Source organism: Heterocephalus glaber, unplaced genomic scaffold, assembly GCF_053883595.1.
Source record: "Heterocephalus glaber isolate CG9 unplaced genomic scaffold, H.glaber_assembly_v1.0 deba00001733, whole genome shotgun sequence".
NCBI classification, from domain to species: domain Eukaryota; kingdom Metazoa; phylum Chordata; class Mammalia; order Rodentia; family Bathyergidae; genus Heterocephalus; species Heterocephalus glaber.
In genome coordinates, this window is record NW_028258444.1 from 4,901,552 (window position 1) to 4,907,701 (window position 6,150).

Here is a 6,150-nt window from a genome sequence, read left to right on the forward strand (position 1 = left end):
AGATTATTTTTGCTTATTTAGATTCCATTTTTTGCTTACTTGGTACCCCATATCAATGTTTCAGTTGAACAGGCCAATGATAGTCTAGGTTCTTGTATGTAACTATTGTAGACAGCTAAGCTACTGTTGTGCCCAGATTGTAAGGTCCCAAAGACCACCAGGAGGCCGTTTCTGATGTAAGCACATGAGGGTCATTTATTCAAGCTTAAGCAGGGACTCTCAATTGTCACTGACACAGCGGATCAAGATTGAGAGCCCCGAGTTCCAAATTAGCAGGGTTTTTATAGAGGTTACAGCAAGGTTTGGAGATTTTCTACTTAGCAATTACAATGATTGGTCAGCGCTTAACATGCATGAAGTGCACATTTCTGATTGGGTGAACTCATCAGGGGTAAGGGGTGATTACGTATAGGTTTTACAAAAGAAAAGAAGGACAAAGGTTAGTGGGCGACTGTCACGTATTGATGGTCAGCAGACACGGTGACTAATGGTCACGACCACCCAGTACTGACAGTCAGCTCATTGACAGACGGTTCCTACAGATAGTGGGCCCAGGATGTTCATTTCCTGGGTAAACAGATGGCTGAGTAATTAACTTAGGAACTTTGGTTTGTTACAGATTGTATCTTTTGTTCCAGAGCAAACACATTTTAACCATTAATTTGAGAGGCTAGGGGAATGGTGGATTTTAGCAAAATGTTGCTTTGGTCTCACACTACTTAGAAAATATAAGGCAGTTAGGCAGAGCTGAGTTCTTAGCACAGAAGACAACTGTGGCCTGAGGCTCATTCACTGAAGGCCAAGATTCAAGAAAAAGAGAAAGTACTACACCCACATACTTCCCTTAGGGATGAACAGCAGTGATTGATATTCTAAAGAATTGCCAAGTGTACACCCAGTAGTAAGTATTAAGTAACTGCATTTATTGAAGATCTCAGGAAATTATGCTCAGGGTGAGTCTGTGCTGACAAAAGTGTAATACATATCAAGAAAGGTCCTGGGGCAACAGAAAAGCATTGCACACAGATGAAAGGTAGCAGCAGCAACAGGAAAAAGAGGGGGAAAAGGGTGATAACAGACTTTCAGAATTCATAGGCCAGGCACCTCTGCCATAGGTCCCTCTCACTGACTCTCCCAGAGCCTAGTCCCCTAGTGCTTGTTTTTGCCTGGGGCATCAGGGCAATCTCCTAGGCTTTTGTTATTGTATTTTCTGCCTCTCTTAGAATAATGGAAGCAGGAATAACTATTGGTTGCTCTTTAGTCAAAGGGTATGAAGGAAATGACTCACTGCTGGCATTCCAGGCAGGTACCACCATGCCCAGCCCCAAATGTATGTATGATTCCTTTGTTAACTAGGAGCAAGAGAAGCTAGAGATTTTATCCAGGGTTTTCCTCTCTGAGAGAATTAGTGTGGAATCGACAAGAGACTCAGCATCTACCACAGCCCAGCATGTAGCTGGCTGACCATTTCTCCCTGACTCTAGCACAAGTTGGAGGAGACAAAGTGAAAGTCTCCTGACTGGGAAAGTACAGGCCCAGCTCAGGGTCAGGGTCCTCTGTAAAATCTGAGGCTTACAAAGTCATATGCACACTGGACAACAAAGCTGTGCCTCGGGCTAGGGATTTAGCTCAGTGGTTCTGCCACCTGCCTCTCAAGCACAAGGACCTGATCCCCAGTACCAAAAAAAAAAAGGAAAGCTTTGCCTCCTGCCCTTGGCCTTCATTAGCCATCTGCCCACAGCAGCAGAGCCTGCTAGTCAGATGGGCACAGAGCTCTCTGGGGAATACAAGCAGCCTGAGAGGAGATGGGTGTAAGACCTAGGGCCTTACCAAATGCTCCAAGGAGCTGACTGTAGTGAAGAACACCTGGGAGGGAACACACCCGACAAGTTGGAAAAGTAAAAGAGACCTTTATTAGTCTGGCCAGACGGCACTCTCCAAGCAACAGGCTTAGAGAGGGCCCCAAGCTCAGGGGGTTGGAAGGTTTTATAGGGGCTGCAGGGATGCTTAGTTGCAGTTAGGGGACGGTTAAGGGGGGGGTGCCGATGTTCTTTACTTAGCAAACAGGATGTTTCTTACACAGAAACAATGGTACATTCCTGGTGTCTTAACAGATAAACAAGTACATTCCAGGAACTCTGTGTCCTGTAGTGAACCCGAAACCCACAGGGACAAGATGGAGGGCCTGTAACAAGATGGTGTTACTTGTGCTAAGTCTCATCTGGGTCTTACACGGGCATTGGGAACAACCCAACAGGTCAATGGGCCCCACAGTGAATTAAAAAGTGCAAGCACTTTCCCTGCACCCAGAACTTTCAGCCAGCCTTCTAGGGCTTCACTCTCAGTCACAAGAAGGAAATCAAACATCACCAGAACTCCAAAGGTAGTCTTGAAAGACCAAACCAGCAGAAAGATCACTTTCAAGAAAGAGAAGACTATGGCTGAGGATTTAGCTCAGTGGTGCTGCACCTGCCTCACAAGTGCAAGATTCTGAGTTCAATCCCCGGTACTGGGGGAAAAAAAGAAAAGAAAAAAACAAATCTAATTTATGTTTGCTTTGTGGGACTGCATGATTCCAAAATCAATTATTCCCCTAGCCTCTATTTTACTTGTAAATTAATGGTTAAAATGTGCTTGTTAGTTCTGGGATAATAGAATCCGTAATGAAACAGAGTTCCTAAGTAAAATTGCTCAACCCCTTGTTTGTCCGGAGAACGAATGTTCCCAGGCCCACTACCTGTAGAACAATCCATCAGTGTGTCTGCTGACCATCAGTACGTGATGGTCATAACCATTAGTGTGTATGTCTGCTGACCATCAGTACGTGACAGTCAACCACTAACCTTTGTTCCTTTTTTTTTTTTCGTAAATTTACATGTTAACCTCCCCCTCAACCCCCTATAAAACAGCCTCGGACTCTGAGCCAGTTGCCTCTCTAAGCTATTTTGCTTTGGGAGTGCCATCTGGCCAGACTAATAAAGGTCTGTTTTACTTTCCAACTTGTCCGCTGTGTTCCTTCCTGGGTGTTCTTCGCTGCAGTCAGCTCCTCGGAGTGTTTGGTAAGGCCCTCGGTCTTGCAGCTTAAAGTATCTGGACAAGAGCACCAAAAGATTATAAAATGCACACACACAAAAAAGAGCTGGGCATACAGCAGGAGAATTGCATGTTCAAGCCCAAGCTGGGCAACTTAATTTAGTATGACTCTTCCAAAATTTAAAAAAAGTGCTGAAGATGTAACTGAGTGCAAAAGCTCTGGTCCAATTCCCAGTAGCACCACAAACACACAAATACCAGCATTATGGTTTAAACAGAAAACAATAAACACATAGGATAGGTAGGATAGTTTGTAGAAATGTGTCAGGAAAGTGAGACAAGGAAGAGGAGAAATTGTTGGGCAGTTTCAGCATTTGAATTTTATAAAGCTTTCTTGAGGCAGGGGATTTAGCTCAGTGGTTCTGCCACCTGCCTTGCAGGCACAAAGACCCAAGTTCGATCCCAGATATCAAAAGGAAAAAGAATGTTAGAACCTGCAGAAGCTTTCTTGGGGTGGGGTCAGCCAGGAGAGTCTCAGGGAGGAGTGGCCAGAGGGGGGAGGGGCGGCAGGAAGGGTGGGGCTGGGATCAGAAGAAATGAGTCAGTATTGGGTCCCTGACTTGATAGGCTGCTAAGGGCCTCGCGCCAGGCCTGTGGTTTTATCTTTCCGGAGCACAAGGGCCCAAGAGAAGCAGCTGCTGAAATGGCTGGCTGGGTTTGCAAATTGTGGCTTCCGTAGCTTTCCATTTCTCAGTACTGAAAGAGATAAAAGACGATGCTGCATTCTTACAAGAACAATATTTTTTTTAAAAAAGAGAAACATCCATTTAGACATTAGAAGTCCAAGACACGATAAAAGCTTTGAGTGTGTGTGTGTGTGTGCATGTGTACGTGCGCACGTGCTCCCACGCGTGTGTGGTGCTAGGGATCACATCGAGGCCTCATGGAAGGTAGATGAGTGCTCTACCACAAAGCTATATCCCCAGCACAAAGATCTGCTTAAAAATGAGGAAATTCCACTACCTGCCTCGCAAGCTGAAGGTTCCAAGTTTGATCTCCAGTACCAAAAAAAAAAAAAATGAGGAAAAAAGGGTCGGGGATTTAGCTCAGTGGTTCTGCCACCTGCCTTGAAAGTGCAAGGTCCAGAGTTTGATTTCTGGTACCAAAAAAAAAAGGAAAAAACTCAAACTTTTTGTTTCAACGCTGAGGATTAAACACAGAGCCTCACAAGGCAATCAATCTACCACAGAGCTACATCACCAGCACCCCCACCCCCACCACAGACACACACACAGGGGGTCAAACTCAAGACTTTGCACTTTCAAGGCATGCATGGTGCCACTGAGCTAAATCCCCAGCCCAACCAGTACCTTTTATTTAGAGACATGGACTTGCTATGTTCCTCAAGCTGCCTTCAAACATGAGATCTTCCTGTTTCAGCCTTTTGAATAAATAGAATTAAAGGCATGTTGCCACCGTGCTGAATGACAAAATGTAAAAAGGCATTGTATCTCAGTGATAGAGTCCTTACTTAGCATGCACAAGGTCCTTGGTTCTATCACAGTGCTACCCCAAAATAAGAAAAAATAAGTTAAAATACAGCAAAAAGACAAGAAGAGGGCCGGGGATTTAGCTCAGTGGTTCTGCTGCCTGCCTTGCAAGCACAAGGTCCCAAGTTTGATCCCGGTACAAAAAAAAAAAAAAAGACAAGAAGATAAATTGAAGAACAAAGTTAGAAAATCTATTAAGGTTTTGAACTTTAGCAGCCAAACAATGGGATTTCCAGGAAGCAAAAAATAGGAAGAAATCAACAATGAAATAATTCAAGAAAAAAATTCTAGAACTAAAAAACACAAATTTCCCAATTGAAAGAGCCCACCATAATAGTTTAAAAGTCTCCTGTTTGTGAAATGTAAGCATCTAGGACAGCACAAGCCTGTAATCTATAATCCTGGCACTCAGAAGGCTGAGGCAGGAGGATTGCAAGTTTAAGGTCAGCCTGGGGAATTTGATAAGACCTTGTGTCAAAAAACATGTAACTTAGTGGTAGAGCCCCTACTGGGTTCAATGCCCAGTAAAGAGAGGTGGGGAAGAATCTAAGAAAAAGAAAAGACCCTCATTCCAAAAAAGGAAAAGTAGGGGGGCTGTGGGGGGAAGGGAACAGTAAAGAGAATAGAGAAACATAAAAGGGGAACCAGAAGTAAAATTGCTTTAAATTTCTCAATAGCAACACAGAAGCTAGAAGACAGTACTGAAATGCTATAATCACAGCAATGGGAGAGGCTGGGGCAGGAGGATCACCTTGAGTTGGAGGCCAGCATGGACTACATATTGAGACTGTCTCAAAAAACCAAAAAAAAAAAAAAAAAAAAAATTCACCTGACTCCAGGACACATATTGACTGGTCTATCAGGAAAGATATTTTAGAGGACACAGATGAACGGCCAGATAAGGGAAGGGGATCCCCACATGCCTCCGGCTCTTGTTGTGGAATTCAAGAGACAGGAGAGAACACTAGGAAACGGGAGGCTTTTATTGGGTACACTGACTCAGTCAGTCTGCAGTCCAAAAAATCAAGTGCTCAACAAAGGAAGAACTCTCGTTTTTATATATTTTGTCGAAGGAGTTGACAAGAAAGAGACAAAGGCAGTTATTTGCTCAGTGACAGCCTACAGTTTAGCCTTGAAAGAAAACAGATTTCAGGAATTTTAGGATGGCACAGAACACTGTTTACAGGAACACAGCTGTCAACCTTATCTGTATTTTTTGAGAGAAAACAGCTTCCAGGATGTCACAGGACTTTGTTTATAGAAATAGAATTGTCTACCTTATCAGTAGCTGAGCAGAAGTCAGCCTTGAAGGAAAGCAGATTCCTGAGAAACCAGGACAACACAAGACTGTAAGAATTTTGTTACTTACCTTATCAGTAACAGAGGTCAGCAGTAATGGGGAGGAGGAATCTGAAGCTGGCAGAAACTGCTTAAGAAAACTAATTTTCTTCCAAATTCTGCTTTGTTCCCCCTTTAATGCTTTCTAAAAATGTGTTTCAATAGAGAGCATGATCATCGTCTGTATTAATTTGTTATGGGTAGGTGGCTTTCTGTCGGGCAGAGGCTG